The sequence below is a fragment of the Micropterus salmoides genome, unplaced genomic scaffold, assembly GCF_014851395.1.
Source record: "Micropterus salmoides isolate LMB-PRFRI ecotype aquatic unplaced genomic scaffold, ASM1485139v1 Ms_hic_scaffold_3893, whole genome shotgun sequence".
In the NCBI taxonomy this organism is placed as follows: Eukaryota; Metazoa; Chordata; class Actinopteri; order Centrarchiformes; family Centrarchidae; genus Micropterus; species Micropterus salmoides.
Genome location: NW_024043254.1, coordinates 1 through 21,457, shown reverse-complemented (window position 1 = coordinate 21,457; position 21,457 = coordinate 1). Strand labels below are relative to the sequence as shown.

The 21,457-nt window shown below is 41.7% G+C and overlaps 1 pseudogene; it reads left to right on the top strand.

Annotated features, from left to right (window-relative positions):
- The first annotated feature begins 275 nt into the window (after positions 1-275).
- LOC119885069 lies at positions 276-20,879 on the top strand (annotated as a pseudogene).
- Positions 20,880-21,457: the final 578 nt, after the last annotated feature.

Here is a 21,457-nt window from a genome sequence, read left to right as displayed (position 1 = left end):
TTTTCCTCTAAATGGGACCATAATTTACTAAATGAACATCATGTTGTATTGAAGTAGACTTGAAACTAGCGATTGAGACCATAAACTTATTATGAAAGTGTTTACTGAGGTAATAAATCAGCTGAGAAGTAGGGTCATTTTACCATTATTTCTAATGGAACCGGACTTCTTTTTGCAACCAGAAGAGTTGCCCCCTGCTGGCCGTTCGATAGAATGCAGGTTTAAGGGACTTCGCGTTGCATCAGTTCTCTGACTGGAAGCTTCCTGCTTCAATGAAGTACGTAAAGCCTTGATATTATACACTCCGGTACAGAAGGTGGCAGTATGCACCTAAACGAGTTGATTGCGATCCACCATGAACTCCAGAGAAGATGAAGAAGGCCATAACAGATTATCTAATGTATACTACTTTTTTTTACAGAGCCTGATGTAGTTTCTGGCATCGTAGCCATAGGAAGCACATCTAACATGTCAGTGAGCTGGAATAATGCATCTGGGCAGGTGGCCTCATACGATGTTCTGCTGTACAAAAACAACTCATTGGAAAGAAACTACACAAATCTGAGCAACACTACCGTAAACAAACTGTTTCAGGGCCTGAAACCAGGAGTGCTTTACTGTGTGGCCGTGGTCACCAATAGTGGACCTTACAGAAACAGTTCACGTGTTTGCAATGCAACCTGTGAGTTACATCGACATCAAGCCTTATAAACCTGTGCATACTCATATACAATTTACATGTACTGCATGTATTTAGGAAATATTTTGAGCACTAATGAAATGGTATTCCTTCTCCTGTTCAGTTCCCAACCCTCCTGGTCCCATCATGGTGGCATCTCAGACTGTGGAGTCCATCAACTTTACCTGGCCCTTTCCAGAGGACATGGACTATAATCAGTACAACTTCACTGTGTCCAGCTTTATGGGCTTGTTTTCAACTAAAAACAACTGGTTCCTGCTGGCCAATCTTAAGTCTGGAAGCTACTACAACATATCTGTTGTTACAGTAGGCGTGTGGAACTATGAGAGCACAGAAGTGATAGCAGAAAACTATACCAGTGAGTGTGATTAACATGATCATACCAGGGCTGTGGATGTGATGTTTGAGTATTCTTATTTGTTTACCGGTAGACTTAATTTTCTCTGGTATGGGTTATCATTGCATTATTACTATTTTTGCAATATACTGTGATAGTGATAGGTTACAGATATTTTGTATATGTTTGCAAGCAACAGTATCTGCAAAATAATTATAAGGCTTTGTAAAAAAAAACAAAAAAATAGAAAGAAAACTGTTAAATATATAAACATATATATTTAAATACAATTTTTCAATTAGATTCTGACAGATTCTGATGTTGATAGTGATATTATTTAGCTCCTTTATTAACCACATTGGTGAGTTTTATCATATCAAGGCCATTTAGAAGCACCAAGTGACTATTTAACACAGCATATTGACTTCTAAATCTTTATATGTAAACCACAGACCCTATTTATACTATATTGCCCAAATCTGACAAAGAAAAACACATACCTGCTCCATCTGTCTCCCTTTCTCAGGACCGTATCCTGTAACCATGCTGACACAGGCAGGAATCACCACAAATGCAGTGACCTTGATGTGGGAGCAGCAGGAGAGCAAATCTTACTATTCATATGTGGTGCAGGTCTCCAACAGCTCCTTTAGCTCATCTAAAGCAGTCTTGAATACCTCAATCACGATCACTGGACTTCTCTCTGGTAGCAACTACAGCTTCACCGTCACAACTCAGACAGCAGATGGCACTCAGGCAGCTCCTGTGACAGTGTGGTACTTTACACGTATGTAAAATACTGTCTTTACATCTGGGAAGTAGCTAAATGAACCCCAAGCTAAATGAGAAAAATAACTACAGTATATACCAACTACATGTGTTTAGTATATGTAGCCTTTGTACTGAGGTCAGTGCTGCTCATTTGATAGACTGTCATAATATGAAAGAAGATTATGTGATTTGTGTTGAATCATAAGAAACTTCCTTTACTCTGTTTGTAGGGCCATATAGTACAGCTGGTCCAAGGTGGAAACCTTAAACTCAACTGCTATACATCTGGTTTGGATGAAACCGCTGGATTACAAGAATGGATACACATATACGGTTACGACTACAGGCTGTGCCTCCAAAAACATAACCGTCGCAGAAGAAGACACACTGATCTCAGAGCTCACCCCTGGGACCAACTGCACCTTCTGTGTTTATGTCAGGGCAGTGGATGGCACCGAAGGGCAGGCAAACTGCACCTCTCAGTACACTCGTAAGACTCTTACTGTCATTTCTCTTTATTTATTTCAAATTGTCAGTGTTGCTGAGCTTTAATCCTTCTCCCCACACATTAACAGAGCCTGGGACAGTGCAACCCAGGATCTCCAGCCAGGGCTCCAATAGTTCAATCCTGGTGTCATGGACCAAACCTCCTGGGAAGGTGGAGTATTATAATGTTTATCTAAACGGGACGTCCACAGCTTTAGTGCTGAACTCTATCAGTACCTCCTGGCTGTTTAGGAACCTGGCCGCTGGAATACTTTACTCTGTCGTGGTAACCACATTTAGTGGACCCTTCAATGCATCATCTGCATCAATTACTAATGCAACTTGTAAGTATCAAGGTGTTAGATTTTAAAATTCTGTTTAGATTTTTTTTTTTTCCACTGCCTTTATTTATTATAATTGGGTTTACATGTCTCACAATGTGGTGCTGCAGTTGTAAGCATAGCTGATGTTTAAACCTTGATGGTCGCCATCATGCGGAAGGACAATAATACAAGAAAAAAAAATTATGTCAACTGTTGATTGTGTTACGCCCCAACCATTGGTGGCAACATGGGGCGAACAACACCCCAACACTGACCCAAACTTAACACATATAAACACCTTTAAAACAACCAAATCAAGGGAATTTATTAACATAACAAGAAGATAAATTAAGAACACCAAAAACACAAGAAGATAGCACAAAAATGCCCCAGCTGAGAGGCAGCAAGTCCAGCAGTCCCAAATCAAGAAGCCTCCTTTCTGACGCTTGCACAGGAGCTTTTAAAGACCGCCTTCCAAGGCCAGGTGGCCCTCAATCAGCAATCAGCTGAAGTGCTTAAGAGGCAGAACTAGGGCAGAAAAGAACATAGAGAAAGCACAGAGAACACATACAGCTGTAACAGTTGGTAAAAGAAATATTTGACTGTATGGTTATATTTCATCTGTTGAGGACTGCACTACATGGCTGCTGACAGACCTTGCATTGACAATCTGTGTTGTAGAAAAATCAAACAAACAGGAAGACATGGATGTAGTCAACAGGATCATGTGACTGTGATGTCTTTTTATGAATGAGTAAGGTTGCTCTTCACCATCAGCCAAATCTTAAATCTCACATGTCAGAACTTCCTCTATTAAAAAGCTTCTCCAAATAATTAAAGGCAATGAAGTTTACCTGTCTAAGCAAAATTTAAATGTCTGCAAGTTGATACTATATCGTAGTGAAGTGGTAGTGAGGGCAACTAAAAAGTCATGGTATGCTTCGGAAAATGGTTCACAGTAATGTAAAATTGTTATGTTTTATACGTAATAGAAACCAGGCAACACTCTCAGCATGGCCCATTGTACATTCATATTTTAGTGAGCTATGAAGAAGTTTTAGAATGATGTCACTCTGCTTGTTGACATTCATTTTGTGCTATTCCTCCCCTCTAAGTCCCTAACGCTCCTGGGCCAGTTGAGGTCCTGACGAAAACAACCAGCTCCATCACCATCAGGTGGAGGGACGCTCCTCTGATGACTGGTGCATCATTCTTCTACCAGCTGACTTACACAACCCAACAGGGAAGGGAAAACATCTCACCACCACCACCACCAATTATACCTTTGCCCCACTGCCTTCTGGGACTTCTTACAACATCTACGTGGCAACAGTGGGTGTCATGGGTTTTGAGAGTGGGAAGGTTCAGATCCCCATGGTCACCACAAGTAAGGATTTTATTTCTGTACTCAATGTGCAAGCTCAAGCACTTTCCTATTTCAGCTTTACTGTCTGGTAACTTTTATATCTCTCGAATCTCTTTCAAACTTTCAGGACCGTTCAGTGTGCGGTCTGTTAATGCTACTACAGAAGAGAAGAACATCATAGTCATGTGGAAAGAACCTGACGAATACAAGGAAAGCTATCGTTACAATTTGACCTGGCAAAGCTCAGATGGGTCCATTAATAGTAACATAACTAATATAACCGAGTATAATATCAGGGACCTGATACCTGGCAGTCCCTATATCATTAATGTCATCACACAGACCTCTGATGGAACACAGAGTGCTCCAAATTCGACTAGCTGCTGTACAGGTATGGTCATAACAGATCATTTTAATTTCATATAGACTTGCAATCAGATATTTCGAAATGATTCCCTCATTCAACTGTGCATGCATGGAAATTGTAAAAGTTTATTTTAGTTTAGTAATTTCAGGTTGTCTAATAATGATTTAGTAATTGTTTCTTGTTTTCTATCTATTGATTTTTCTATTGATCAAAAAATTAATCCCTGCTGCAGTTAAACTAACCTAGGTTAATGACAGCTGGTCACAAATGTTTAAGTAATGAAATGGAAGTCTGTCACAATATTTGATATAGCTGATATTTCTGGTCAGTATTCCAAAGATTTTGATCACCTGCAGACACTGAAAAAACATGTTTTTCCTGACATTCATTCTGTTTGATGCTGCAGATGCAAGTCCCGTGGAAACCGTTCAATGTACTGGTCCGAACACAACAAACGCAGAACTCATCCTGTCCTGGAACTGGCCCAAGGGCCAATACTCTGACTTCCGGGTCACTGCAATAAAGGATGGCAAGATCATCAACACATTATCATCATCCTGTTGTAATCAGACTTTCTCCAACCTCCGTCACCATACTGAGTACAATCTGACTGTGGAGACTCAGAGCTGTGGAAGCTCCAGCACCCCTTTTTCTTATCTCTGCAGTACAGGCATCACAAGTAGGACATTGTGTTTTGTGAACACTGTAATTAAATAACTGTGAATGTAAACCATTGATTATACGTCCAAACATATTTAAATACAAGTTTCTAAAAGTGTTTGAGAAACATGTAGCAAGGTGTTATATGCGGTTGCTAATGAGAACCTATCAATGCTCAAAGATGTCTGATCATTTCAGATGCTCATTCCATTTAATTCAAATACTGTATCTGTGGTCAGTTCCTTGATTGATCTGTAGCTGACAGTATTTCTGGTTCAAGTACAACAGATTGCCTTGTGTTGTTTAGCATAGATAATGATATTATTGGGGAAAAACATCAATATAGAAACGGATATATTTGCATCATTGCATTCTTTTTGCAGTATTGAGGACAAAACTTCTCAATCAAATCTTTTCTCTTTCATATTTTTTCACAGTTCCACCCATTCCAGATAACTTTGAGTCATTGGTGAGAGTGAGTGAAAAGGTATACAACAAGTTCTCTCTTAAGATTGACTCCAGCCTGCTGAACAACACTAGTGGGCCAATCACACATGTTGGGGTGCTGATGACAAGTAATCTCTCTGGTGGGTTTCTTTTTCTCTTCTAAATGTCAGGGAGTGTTGTAACTGTGTCATGCTATCGTAATCTATTAGTGCTGAGGTGAATATTTATTGTCCATGACATCAATGTATGTATTTATAACTGTTTTTGTTTCACATGATAAAATAAATTAGACTCTTGACAAGAACTTTCTTGTCAAAAGCCATTTCCTGTTTTCGTTCATTTCCTGTCCATCCAGATGACACTTCTGATTTTACAAAGTACTTGGGGAACACTTACTATGAGTGGAAGGCAGGGAGTACTCCAAGATACCTGGCAACAGTCAAAAAGACCATCCAAACACGCAGCGAAGAAAATCCTCTGAGCATACAAGTAGGAGATGGATCTCAGTGGGAGGGCTACATTAATGGTGCTCTGGATGCCAGTCGAAAATACCAGTAAGACCACTAACCATATTATATAGTGTATGAATGGTGTGCAGCAGCATATAATATACAGAAGTAACTTGTTGATGATACAATAACTTGTGAAAATGTATTAAGATTACCTTCTTTATTGATTATTGCTGTATTCTGTGAAAGCATTAGTACATGAACTGCTACTAGTACTTTTTATGTAGTCAAATAATGTATGTGTTTTTTCAGCAGTCAGACAAGTGTTTACTGTAAATATTGCTTTTACATTTTCAGTCTAAGTAATGATTTTATTTAAATAAATGTATTTAAACAGTTTATGTTAGGGAGGATGTCATTCGTCATATTTAACTAGTACAAAATCTGGTTACTTGTGTTTTATAGGCAAATATTAACCTAGACTGACATTCCATTTATTCTTTGATAAATCATTACATAATCCAGCAAATATTACAGCATCAGCTATTTCTAGATATGCAATGACAGAGATTAGGAGCAAATAAAAAAGTCACAGTGTAAAATGTATATAAACCACTAATTTGTTCAATCCTACAGATATGCTATTGTGTTGTTCACCAGTCTGACTGTGCAAAACACGCTTGTGAATGGTTCATTGTCATTGGTCTCAGTAACAAACTTCTATCCTGTTATTGAACTCCCAATGAACCCAGGTACCACATTTAAAAACATAGTTTTTTTTTGCTATGAAATGCAAATGATGAAATGCTCATTGGCCTTTTTCTTTGTCTCTTTTTTTTAACCTTTGTCAACATTTTAGCAATTGGCATTGCTATTGGAGCAACACTGGGATTTGTTTGCGTTCTCATCGTCCTGATTGGCTTCATTATCTATTGGAAAAGGTTTGTCATTTTCAGTGGTGGAATGTAACTAAGTTCATTTACTCAATTACTGTACCTGAGTATTTACATTTTATGCAACTTTGTACTTCTACTTCCCCACATCTCAGATGGAAATATTGTACTTCAACTCCACTAAATTTGTCTGAGAGATTTATGTACTAGTTACTTTATAGATTACATTTTTTCGTACCCTTCCTGTCCAGTAATATCACCAAATTTGGTGAACTTCAGTTTTTCTGATAAATTGAAGGATGAAGTGTTCCTCTATGCTTTGAGAAAATTCTACTTCTTAAGATAAATAAACTTTTTAAAGCCCCCTTGGATCACCTGGAAAATGCAAAACATTGCTGTTTTTCTGAGCTCATGTTGACTCTTTAGAAATACATGGTTCTCACAGGACAGAAATGCTACAAAATATGATGGTCTGAATTAAACTACCTATCAGTATACAAAGTACTTAAAAATGAGCTCAACATTAAACATGTACTGCAGTAAAATAGAACATACACATATGTAGCAGGAACATGAATCCAGAAACATCTTATAAAATAGTAAAACACTGACAGGGAACATTTTTCTGCACAATAATTACTTTTACTTTTGATACATTGTGCTGATTTTACATACATACTTAAGGTTTGAATGCAGGACTTTTAGTTGTAGAGGAGTATTTTCACAGTGTGGTATTAGCACTTTTATTTTAGTAAAGGCTCTGTATACTTCTTCCACCACTGGTCATTGTCATAATTGATAAAAATTACTATTAAGTCAGTTTGTATAGGTCTAAACTTTAAACTCACAATTATTCACTGTAGGTTTTCCACGAAAGAAACAACAGACATCCAGATTCAATCCATGAGGTAAGGTTTTAATTTTTACCACGTTACCATTATAAGTAAAGTAAATAGACAACAACTGTTTCTGTAACTGTGTGTCAACATTGCTCTTTCCTCTTTCCTTTTCCAGAGCTAAAGTGTAAGTATCCTTTGAATCATAAAGTATAACACAATCGATCAAATGTTTTACATTATGGTGGGAACAGACTGAAATGTACAGAAATCCAGCGACAGTTTGTTTTCTATATAAAACACATTACTCTTGTCTGACCTCTGGTGTCCATTTGAGCAGAAGTGTGGCTGTGAGGGTGGAGGACTACGAGGCGTACTACAAGAAGCAGAAAGCTGACTCCAACTGCGGCTTTGCTGAAGAGTTTGAGGTGAAACATAAGAGCTGTAGTTGAGGGCTTCTTATTTGTTATATATCAGTCATTATATATATTCTGTATTTTTTTCCAGGTAGATTGATTCATGTAGTGTAATAACTTTTACAATATGATACATGTAAATGTTACAACAGCTCATCATTTCTTAAAATTCAATGTTAAAATTTCTAATAATATTTGTGATCATTAAAAGTGGGATAAAAAAATGGGATTTCTATTGGGGCAACTGTGTAATAGTCAGCATTTAATGGGAAGCTTGCAAGGATCCAATTGCAGTAGAAGGCAACAAAAGCATCATTGACAATGTGATGGCAAAAGTTTTAAGTAATCTGTGCTCATCTCCGTCAAGTTCAAGTTTATTTATTTATATAGTACATTTAAAAACAACCCTAGTTGACCAAAGTGCTTTCCAGGTTCAGAATAACAACAAATATACACGACAAAAACAGTAGAAAAGGTCAATTATGTCAATACTCTACTCTGTTTGAAGGCCAGTGAATAGAGGTGGGTCTTTAGCAAGGATTTGAGAGTGTCAGCAGTCCGAGCAATTCTTATTTCAACACGTAAAGTATTCCTAAGATTATGAGAAGCCACTGAAAAGGCTGGGTCACCTTTAGATTTTAACCTGGATCTGGGGACATTGAGGAGCATCTGACTGGATGACCTCAGTGCTTTGACAGGGGTGTGTACATGTAAAAATTCTGATAATTAAGAAGGTGCCAACCCATTTAAAATCTTAAAAACAAGCAATAAAATCTTAAAAATCAACCCTAAAGCCAGTAGAGTGAGGCTAAAATGTGGGTAATGTGCTCACTCTTTTTAGTTCCAGTTAGAAGTCAAGCTGCTGCATTCAGGACTAACTGTAACCGATGGAAGATGACTGATCCACTCCAACATTCAAAGAATTACAGTAGTCTAGTGAGACATTATAAATGCATGGATTACTCTTTCAAAGTCTTTGCGTGGCAGGTAGGGCTTCACCTTAGCCAATAGTCTCAGCTGAAAAAAAAAACTGGCATTTACAACAGAACTTTTTCAAATTTAAAAGCACTGTCAAAGATCACACTTGGATTCTTGGTAAATGCACATTCACCAGATTTTGGCCATAAAGCGAGCCATACAATCACCAATCAATCACACTTTCCACCTTTTCTTTTAAAGGACCTGAAGCCTGTTGGCACAGTTCAGTCGAAAGCAAGTGCTCTGACTGTGGAGAACAAGCCAAAGAACCGCTACAACAACGTGCTTCCCTGTGAGTCACCTAAACAAACCCACCTCTATACAAGGATAACACTGCCTCTCATACTGCCTCTCATACTGTGCCTATTAACATTATCCCATTTTAATGGGACATTAAATCAAAATGATCCGACATCCTTCAAGGCAGTTATTCATTAATTTGGATTCTTTCATATTGCAAAAAAGTGAGCGTCAGTGCAGCCACACCATTTTACACGTAGACTTTTTTTTTCATTTACCCTCTTTTCTCGCCTCTTAGATGACTCTTCGAGAGTGAAACTCTCTATTATCCATGGAAGTCCATATGATGACTACATCAATGCTAACTACATGCCGGTGTGTACTGACACTCTTTCAAGCAGTGCTCTGCCTCAGTCACTGCTTCAGTATCAGTAAACATCCTGCTGGACAACATAACTGCTCTTTCTTTTGCTTAATGCCAACATGCTATTTAAACTATTCCACTTTCATTCACACTGATGTTCGAAACACTCAAGAAACTCCTAGAAAATCTGAACAGGATGGATGTTTGTGTTGTGTGGCTGGGCTGATGTTTTATTTGGCAGGGTTACAACTCCAAGAAGGAGTTTATTGCAGCTCAGGGTCCATTGCCCACCACAGTCAACGAGTTCTGGAGGATGATCTGGGAGAAGAATGTACGCACGTGGTCATGCTGACACGCTGCAATGAACAGGGACGAGTGAGTACAACACAAACACGTCTGTCAGCAACATGCCATGTTTACATATATGGGAAAACTTGGAACAACCCAAGTTTCTTGTAAGTTATTGCCTCACTTGAACCGGAAGTCGTTCTGCTCCGCCATGTGGAAGGCCTACCCAAAGCTCTTATTTGTACACTTAAGATCGAGGAGGGATCTCTGAGGATCCATCAGCAAGTTTATGTTTGATTTGTTTTCTAATTCACTATCTAGTTAAAAATGTGTGTTCATTGTAGGTCTGGACAACAAAAGGAACACAAACAACTTTCTTAATTTATTCGATTTTTCTTTTCCCCAATTAACAATTATTATGGATATAATTAAAGAAGGAAGGATGTGTTCAGTCACATGTGAGGCAGATCATTCCTAAGAGTCCGTGTGATATGAGTTACATAATTTCAGTTTTCTCTGCAACATTCTGCCTAATAAATCATTTTTAGTGTTCAAAAGACACCATAATCATATTCTGGGTGATTCAACAGCAGTGCTGGGCAGTAACACGTCGTTACTCTAATATTATTACTTTTCCCAGTAACTAGTAGTGTAATGAATTACTTTTCTAAAACAGTAATACTGTTACAGTTACTAATCCAAGTAAGGCTGCATTACTGAACGCACCATCCCTTACGTGAATGCACGACTGTGCAGCATGTCAGTGGCACCAGACCTTCTGCTGTTCATGTCCGCTGATAAAAAAGGGAAAGAGGCGTTCTTTCCACAGCTGTAAGTAGCTACTGCCATTATTGTGCCACAGTCTAAGATGCAAAGAACATTGTAATCTATTGTAAACTCTGTGCGAAAAAGGTTTCAACCGCAAACAGTTCTACATCTGATTTATTAAAGCATCTGCTGAAACAGCACAGCAACGTGAAACTTACAAAAAGAAACGTCTCGGGTTACGTATGTAACCCTTGTTCCCCGAGAAGGGGAACGAGACACTGCGTCGGCGACGACACTATGGGAACGCCTCTGGGCGTGGCAGGGCTGAACTAAGAATGAAACTACTGCAATCCTATTGGTGCTACTAGAACGGTAGTGTGTGACGGCGTAACCGGAGGGGGTATATGTGTGGCGGACCGACGCAGTGTCTCTCGTTCCCCTTCTCGGGGAACAAGGGTTACATACGTAACCCGAGACGTTCCCCTTCGAGGGAACTTGAACTGCATCGGTGACGACACTATGGGAACGAGATAGTCTGAACGATCCAATTGCTGATGGTGTGTTTAGAAGCGGGGAGCCCAGCCTTGGGGGACCCGAAACACACCAGCAACTGGTCTGCTTTCCTCCACCGGGAAGACCTCAGAGTGTAAATACTCAGTGCTCTGACAGGGCAGAGCAGATGAAGTCTCCCGTCCTCCGCCGTCACATGAGGTGGGGGATGAAATGCCTGCAGCACCATGGACCCTGCCAGTCTGGCCGGAACTTTAGGGACATAACCTGGACAAGGGTGCAGGATGACCCTGACCCTCCCCAGGGCAAACTCCAGGCATCGGGGAGAAACCGAAAGTGCCTGGAGATCCCCCACCCTCCTCAGAGAGGTTATAGCGAGGAGAAAGGTCATCTTAAGGGTCAGGTGCTTGGCCTCAGCCGACTCCAGGGGTTCGAAGGGGGCCTCAGCCAGCGCTTCGAGAACCACAGCCAGGTCCCAGGTGGGAACCCTGGAATGAGTCACGGGTCTCATCCTCCGGGCTCCACGGACCAGGGGAAGCCTCCCCAAGGGCCCATCACTCAGAGGGGCGTGGAATGCTGCAATGGCAGCCACATACACTTTGAGCGTGGACGGAGAGACGCCAGCGGATAAACGGTGCTGGAGGAACTCCAGTATCACAATTACCGAGCAAGTAACTGGGTCCACCGCCAGTTCTCTGCACCAGGTGGGTGAACACATTCCACGTACATCCTTCTTGTGGACGGGGCTCTGGAGCTGAGCAGCGTCTCGAATGCCCATAGCTGCCACAGGGGCGGGGTGTGGGTGAAAGATCCAGCCGCCTGTCCCAGGCGGCGGGCCCTTGAGGAACGATATTAAATCCGAGAACCACACTCGTGCCGGCCAAAACGGGGCTACTAGTAGTAGGCTGACGCCGTCCTGGCGGACCCGCTCCAGAATCCCCGGGAGCAGAGCGACTGGGGGAAACGCATACAGACGCAGCCTCGGCCACGTCTGCACCATGGCATCCAGCCCTAGCGGGGCTGGGGGCGAGAGGGAGAACCACAGGGGACAGTGCACCGTCTCTCGGGACGCAAACAAGTCCATGTCTATGGGGCTGAACTCTTCGCATAATAACTCCACCACCTCATGGTGGAGTCTCCATTCCCCGGGCCTCAGCCCCTGTCTCGACAGCAGGTCTGCTCCTTGATTCTGGGTCCCAGGGATGTACATCGCTCTGAGGGACAGCAGTCTCTGCTGGGACCACAGGAGGATCTGATGTGCCAGTTTGCATAATGGCGCGAGCGCAGACCCCCTGGTGATTCAAATAGGCCACCACTGCCGTATTGTCGGTTCTGACAAGGATGTGGCGACTGCGGAGGGCGGGCAGAAAACTCCTCAGAGCTCTGAAAACCACCAACATTTCCAGGCAATTTATGTGCCAAGAGAAATGATGCTCCTCCCAGGAGCCTCTCGCAAAGCAGCCGTCCATGACCGCGCCCCATTCTGTGAGTGAGGCGTCTGTTGAAATAATTGTCCGGCGACAGATCGCTCCCAACACGGGACCTTGGGACAGGAACCAAGATTTCCTCCATACAGACAGGGAACGAAGGCACCCGCTCGTAACCCGTATCAGACGGAGCGGATTTCCCCTCGGGGAGAATCCCTTGGATTTTAGCCACCACTGCAGGGCTCTCATGTGCAGTAGCCCGGAATTTATTATACTGGACGCTGCTGCCAGGAGACCCAACACCCTCTGAAATTGTTTTACAGTGATGGTGCGGTCTAACTGCACTCCGGACAGGTGTGCCCGTATCGTCATTGAGTCCCACACCACCCCTAGGAACGCAGTCCGTTGGGCGGGTGTCAGCACGCTCTTCTTCGTGTTGAGCCGCAGCCCCAAACACTGAAGGTGGGCGAGGACGACATCTCGATGCCGAACCACTAACTCTCGAGACTGGGCCAGGACGAGCCAGTCGTCGATGTAGTTCAGTATGCGGATGCCCGGAGCCTCAACGGAGCCAGAGCTGCATCCATGCATTTGGTGAACGTGCGGGGAGATAGTGCTAGGCCGAACGAAGAACCCGATACTGGCAAGCCGTGCCCCGAAGGCGAACCTCAGGAACTTCCTGTGAGAGGGATGGATGGAGATGTGGAAATAAGCGTCTTGCTTGCAGATCTATCGTGACAAACCAATCCTCGGATTGGATGTGACTGATGATGGCGGGGATGGTAAGCATCCTGAACCTGAATCTCCTCAGAGATTGGTTCAGGGACCGCAAATCCAAAATCGGACGCAATCCTCCGTCCTTCTTGGGAACCAGGAAGTCGGCTGTAGAAGCCGGCTTCTCTGACCGGTGGGGAAATGAGTTCTATGGCCCCTTTCTTTAGCAGAGAGCGGTGCGTCCCCCCACTCGAAGTCTCAGGACCTCTTCCCCCGGGCCCCCCGAGAATGAATGAGGCGTCCGGAGGGATGAGGCGAGGTGCCTCCTCCACTCGTGGCATCGCTCCGTAGCCATGCTGTCTGATCTCCGTCATGTTGCCGTAGTCCAGCCGGGGGGACGTAGACAGCCGTGCAGAGAAGGGTTTGTTCCACGGATTTTTCCGGATCTACACAACTCGTTGATCTGCTTCGTCTTGACTTCAGGTAGGATGATGGCGCTTCCAAACATAGCCAGAGTGCCTGCTGAATAGAAAGAAACTAATGTGTCCTATGTGCCGGCGTGCTTATATACCCCCTCCGGTTACGCCGTCACACACTACCGTTCTAGTAACACCAATATGATTGGAGTAGTTTCATTCATAGTTCAGCCCTGCCATGCCCAGAGGCGTTCCCACAGTGTCGTCACCGACGCAGTTCGAGTTCCCTCGAAGGGGAACTCCGGCAGCTACTGCCAGTGATGCTTGGACTGGTCGGGAGAGAGGGGCGTTAACGTAATGTTTTGTAAAAATCCTTATAATAAATACGCTACATGTGCAGAAAAACAGATGTTCAAAATTCTGGATTTAGTTGCTTTATTTCTTTATTTTAGCCAGTGGCATAAATAAACGTTCTCTCCGTGCATCCCTGGTGGGAAGAGACTTCAGATTACACGGAATATCTGCTTGACACAATCTGCTTTATATTACATAAAGCCACTGTTAAACTCTTACCATCACCATAAAATATCAATATCTACATGGTCTGAAGGCACCGAACTCTTATGTGATCTCAGTGTGTGGTCCATCCTAATGTAGTGTAAGGTTCAACTATTAATCAGACTCTTGCTGCACTCTACAGACGATGGAGGAGGTTTGGCTTTTAAAAATTTTACTTAAATCTCTCCTTATAATATACTAATATATTTACTGTAAATACTGGAGTTTCTAAATATGTAGCTTGAATACGGATCATTACTATATTCTGAGTACTTAATGATGAATGATTGTTCTCTTTCCCAGGTAAAATGTGAGCAATACTGGGCTTCTGGGACCAAGCACTTTGACAGCATCACTGTGACAACAACTTCTGAAATACCACTTGATGACTGGACCATCAGGGACTTTAGTGTTAAAAATGTAAGTGCAAGATGTTACATCATGCAAAGGTTAAAAATCAACAGTAACACACACTAACACATCAGTGCTTATTATCACCTTTAGTTTGGAGTACTACATATCAAGACTTCAATATTAACTGCCACAGCTGGTGCAAGCAGGGTAACAGGAATACAGGGGAAAGACCCTAATGTAGATGACTGAGGCAGAGGTAGTGCATTTTATGTGCAAATAGGAGGTACAAAGGCTTACGGGAAGGTGATGCAGGCAAGGGTCAAAACCAGAGAGAAGTCCAACACAAGCAAACGAATACAGTAAATACATTGTCCAATAAAACAGGCAAAAAAGTCAAAATACTATGTAATGCAGGAATCCAAAATATGAGCACAGTGTAACATAGCATAAACATTCATTCATTCATTCATTCATTTAGCTGACGCTTTTATCCAAAGTGACTTACAATTGCTATATATGTCAGAGTTTGCACGCTTCTGGAGCAACTAGGGGTTAAGTGTTTTGCTTAAGGACACACTGGTGGATGTGTTGCAGTGGATCTCCACATCAAAGGCATATGTAACCACATAACCAACAATCTGGCAAGTGGCCTAGGAACTCAAGAACAGGTGGTGCAGAAGACTTCAGGAGGGCGGCCTGAGGGCTATCACTAGAAAGAACAGCAGCAGGAACAGTGGATTGCTGCAGCTCAGCAGCAGGAAATGGCTGCAGCTCAGCAGGAACATATTTTCGACTGTGCAGCCAATGGGGACCAGACAGGACTGGTGGAAGTTCTGTGGTGCTGGGTGGTTAAGACACTGTGGCACAGAAGCGCTGAGAGATCCATCAGATACAGGAGCTATGGGGACCACGCCTTTTGTTGGGGATTCCATCGTACCCCCAGAAAATGGCCAGACGAGTCCCAAAAGGTGACCGGTGGACATCAGGGTGGCTCGTTGACTTTTCTATCAAAGGCTCATGGGGTTCAGGGAATGCAGCTAGACAGAAGGCTGGAGACACTTGCATGTTGCTGGTTAGCTGACTGATAAGAAGGCTGAGAATCAAGGGTTTTGAGTAAGTCCTTACCCGAGAGCTGCCTCTCTGTACTCCCTAGTTTGATGAAAAGGCACATTACATTAAAACATGAATTCTTGCAAACAATAAATTCTAATAAAAAAAGTTTTGTGCTTCAGTTTAGGATGTCCAAGATGGTGCAGCATATAGTTAACTCGGCATTAGATGTTTTGTTTTGTTTTTGTGTGTTAACTCAGTTTTTGGCTGTGATTCCCGGGACTCTTTCACCACTGAAGAGTATGTGAACATCAGAGCAGCAAATTTATTTCCCACTTTTCTCGCATGATCAGTGGAATTATTGGACAATACTTTATCATAAACTGTAAACCGCTTTACTCCCCCCATGAGTTTGCTTCATTCACTCTAATGGTGCTTTCAGACCAAAAGCAAAGCAAGCATTGTGGGCAGCGGGGTTTATACAAAGTCAATGCAAAGACACGGAGAGACGCAATTTCCTGCCAGGTGGTGTGGAGGGGCCGACGCGAAGGCCGCGTGAGTTGAAAATTTTCAACTCGGGGTAGTAGTAGATTATTACAGTCGCTATTATCAGTATGATGATCTGACCTCTACATCTGCAGAAAACATCATCGACAGTCTTCAGGCCATCTTCAGCAGTTATTGACTACCTGCAAATCAGACAGTGGACCACAGTTCAAATCTGACTCGTTCAGGGAATACTGTGAAAAGCATATGGAGCGCCAAAATTCATCGTTGATGAAGAGAATAAAGTTTGCTCAAGCAGGTGGACTAGACTGGAAACGTGAACTAAGAAATATGTGACTGTGTACATTACACCACAGGAAAAAGCCCTGCTGAGCTGCTCTCTGAAAGTTGCCAGATATCTGTGAATCAACAACACTGGAGGTGCATGAATGAGATGCAGAGCAGAAAGGAAAGGCAAAATTAAATGCTGATGAATGAAGGGGAGCTCAGTACACAAAGGTGGATTGGAGGCATGGCATTGGAGCAGGACAAAGTGGACAAGTTCACCACACCATTCAAAGCAACACCACATAAAGTTGGAAAGACAAGAGGAACAACACACATGAGAAAAGATGAGACAAGCCAAATGAAATGCAAAGTACATAGGAGAAAACACTAGGAGCTGAGGAAAGGGTACTTGATACAGACACACATTCAGACTCCACCCCAGGATGTGGAAACTTTAGACATGCCAATAACCAGACCTCAGAGGGTCAAAAGGGCACCTGACTTTGTGATTTGTGTTGAAGTGATGTGTGTTGTGTTGTATATGGTTGAAGAGACACAAGTGGTAAGGCGGTTGCTAAGACAAAGATAGTAGGTGGATAACAATAAGTTTATAACCACTTATGTAGAATATAGTACAGTGTTTTTTAAGTGGATATGTTTATTTCCATGAAAAGGAGGGATGTAACATGTTTACAGATGTCATGTGTCTAGTAAAACAGGAAATAACAAGAGAGATAAGGGGAAGGCAGGGGCTGTAATAATCTGCATTATCTTATAATCTAAAGCAAGTAATGCAGAGCTCCATGTGGTGATTAAATTCAGGATGTACCATCTAATTCAGTATTAAGTTGGGTACACAACACTACCAAGAGTCTGGATGAGTTACTGATGCTGCGACGTCCTACATGAGTTTCTGCGAGGGAAGCTGTGTACCATCACGCAGCAGGATGAGAAATAACAATGACAAACCTGCACAAGCAAACTCAGACAGCTCAGGCTGGAAATGGAGGAAACATTTAGGAGCGGAGACAGTGCCAGGCGCAGTGAGTTAAAGTACAGGTTTAGCAAGGAGGTGCAAGAAGCTAAACGATTGTAATAGAAACTAAAACATCAGTTCTCTGCATATGACGCCACTTCTGTCTGGAGGGGGTTCAGACAGGACACAAACTACAACCCCAAAGCACCTCACTTCATCAATGACCGTCACCTGGAAAATAAGCTGAACAGGTTCTACTGCTGCTTCGAGAGTTAATTCAGCCCAGTCCACCATCTCCTCCTCCCCCTCCTCAGAGGGGTTCAGCACCCCCCCCCCCCTTTTCCCATCTCAGAGAGCGATGTCAACAGAAAGGAAGCAAAACCCCAGCTGAGCGTGCCTGACTCCACCTGTAGGTGGATCACAGACTTCCTGACGGACAGAAAGCACACGTGAAGCTGGGAAAACGTTATCTCTGACTCCAGGACCATCAGCACCAGTTCCCCTCAAGGCTGCATTTTTTCCCGTCTGCTCCTTTCTCTGTACACAAACAGCTGCACCTTCAGTCATCAGTCCGTCAAGCTACTGAAGGGACATCATACTCATTGGGCTCATCTCTGGTGGGGATGAGTCTGCCTACAGGTTGGAGATTGACCATCTGGTGACCTGTTGCAGCCAGAACCACCTGGAGCTCAACGCTCTGAAGACCGTGGAGAAGGCACTAGACTTCAGAAAGAGCACAGCCCCACCCTCCCCCTTGTTGTTAATTGTTAATCGTTGTTATTCTGTATTTTTATATTTTGTCAATTTATATATTTTTGCATTTATGTATATGTTTGTCTACATGTAGCACCTTATTACCAAAGCAAACTCCTGAAAATAAAGCACTTTCTCATTCTTAGTACCTTCTGAGCCAAAGAACTGTGATCTAACTTGTCAATAACTGAAACATTTCTTGGCATCACAACCTGAGTATGTGATTTAAATAAATCATACAATAAATGTCATACACTGATTTCTCAGTCACAGTTTAAGTGCATGTTTGTCTTCCAGGTGAAAACAGCAGAGACTCGTTCAGTGCGTCACTTCCACTTCACAGCCTGGCCAGATCACGGGGTCCCAGAAACCACTGAGCTCCTCATCAGCTTTAGACATTTGGTCAGAGAGCACATGGACCAATACTCCAGACACTCTCCCACTGTGGTCCACTGCAGGTCTGACAGAACACAGACACCACTTTTGCCAGACACACAGTTTGAGAAAAAAAATCATCTGGTATTCTGTTTTTCTCTCTCCTCGCCCTTGTCTGTTTGTCTACATCGTCTGCCCTCAGTGCTGGAGTTGGACGTACAGGTACCTTTATAGCCATTGACCGTTTGATCTTCCAGATTGAAAGGGAAAATATTGTGGATGTGTTTGGCATCGTCCATGATCTGCGCATGCACCGGCCCCTTATGGTGCAGACAGAGGTAGGACACGGTCACATACACTGTGTTTTTACTGTAGATGATGTACGCTGCAGCTCAGTGAACGTTTGTATTTGATATCATTGCAGGACCAGTATGTGTTCTTAAACCAGTGTTCCATGGACATCATCAGATCAAGAACTGGAACCAATGTGGATCTAATATACCAAAACACAGCTGCACTATCTATTTGAGAATGTAGCACCAAAAAAGGTTTCCCCAAAAACGGATACCACAATGCGTAGGCACCTGGAACCACTCAGGTCTTCTACTTCTCTCTTTATTCATAGCAAATAACTGAGCAGACATTTGTAAAAGGAACACCTTTAATAGGCTGTATTTATTTTTATACCTTTCACACCTTTGTTGTTGCTTTCTGGATTTAAACCCCTATTTTGTGATATTTATTGTTAAATGTTAAATATTTGATAATGGAGGTTACAGTGGACATAATCACTGACCAAAAATATTTGGATTCTATGTAACCTTTGGTCAAACATACAATTGGATTCTCTCTTATTATTGCAGATTTTTGGATTGCTCCGTTGTTTTAATTTTGTATTAATTTTCTGCTTGTTTACTACTGTATATGATTTACGGATTACATTTTTTACTCAGGTAATATGTTGTAAGGTATATTGGTATGATTACAGACTCTTGAAAGTGAAAGAAAAAGAAAATGCTGGAATGAATACGGTGCCTTTTTTAAAACCTTTGCTTTATCACCAATGGATGGCCCTCATTCATTTTTGTTTTAAACTGAAAGCGACAAACAGGGAAATGTTATGATATTCCTTTGCTAAAGGCACCTTAAGATGACATTTCTCTATATATCATATTTTATTGAAGTCGGTTAGATGCTCCAGCCAATTCTTTTTGCAACTCTTAAGCCAATTTGAACTGTGTATTCACTTTTAATGAAGGTGTTTTGTTGTTTGTTGTCAATATATTTGTACTTGCTTGCACTGTAGTGAATAATGCACTGGATGCATTTGGCTTTCTACACTGTCCACTTTTTTTTTTATCTAAAGAAATGTCTTTTTTATCATTATGGTGATTACACTTTGGCCAGTGCTTTGTGAAACATTTAGCTATTCAGCCCACATTTGATTCATACACTTTTACTTTGATTGATTAAGAGATGAGAAGGATCACATTAAACAAAAGCCCTGGACCTCAAACAATGAAAACTGAACATTTTAATGTGAGGTATGATCCATACTACAACAGTGTGTACTTTGAAAATCTTAGAAATCATATCCATTGCCTTTGTTTTGTTAATGTCCTTCATCTCTACATTGTATCTTTCTCAAAGAACACAACATTATGTCACTTCCTGCTGCATATGTGTCTGTGGACATTTCCTGTCATGTTAAAATCACCAGAGGAGCACCTAAAGGCAGGTTCTTGATAATTGATGTTTGTAGTGAGCCTATAGATATCAATGTTTTATGTTTTTGTTTTATTGTATCATGAAGTACTTAAAGGAGACCTATTATGCTTTTCCATATTTTATGACTTATCTACAATGTTACAATGCCCAGCAACAACAACAGCCTGGTAACATGCTTCAGGTCTTGGCCAATCAGAAGATAGTGGGCTTTGAGGGGGGACTTAAAGAGACAAGAGCATCTATAGCTTGTTTCAGACAAAAGCTGAAATGAAGGCCTACATGACGAGCCAGAATAAGAGAGAAAATTATTTTTTGAGCTTTGAATCATGTAAAGCTGCCATACAGGAGTCACAGAACTAAAATATAGGACTTCAAAAGCAGGATAATAGGTCTCCTTTAATCATTGAAAGCACTTTATAGCAAATAGTCACACTTTTGAAATGCTTTATGCAATGCTTGCAGGTACAATGCATAAATGTTTAAAATATTTGCGTACCCTCCAATCTGTAAAACAAATGTGATTAAAGATAAACCCAATGTTATCTGTTAGAATCATGATCTTGGTGATGGTGTCACTCAGAAAATTATAGTTTTTTGTTGCGTAACATTTTACAAGCTGATATTAACAATATGCCATGCTTGATCTGTGAGACACCTATACTAAACACTGCACTGCTGATAAATTCCTAATGTAGACCCAAAAGTTGGATCTAAAAATTTATTTGGTATTTGAATGCCTCTTCCTTGGCAGTGAGTTGCAATAAAAAGTAAAAAGAGAGCTGGATCCATTATCACAGAAATCCAAACTGCAAACACACAATTAAAATAGGACATAAGATGATAAGATAATATATATACATTTATTAAGCCCAGTAGGGGAAAATCATGTTGGCACAGCACCACAGAGGAATGTAAAGAACAAATACAATAAAAGTAGAAATCAGCATACTACACAGATTTATAATATATACACACTGTATACCCACTATATAAAATCAATATACAATAACAACAATTACAATAATTGTGTAACATCTGGTACATTCAGAATAGGGTCAAATATAGAGTCTGTGAGTTTGGTGGTGCTGTGGTTGTGGAGCTTGATGGCTGATGGCACAAATGAGCCTCCAAAG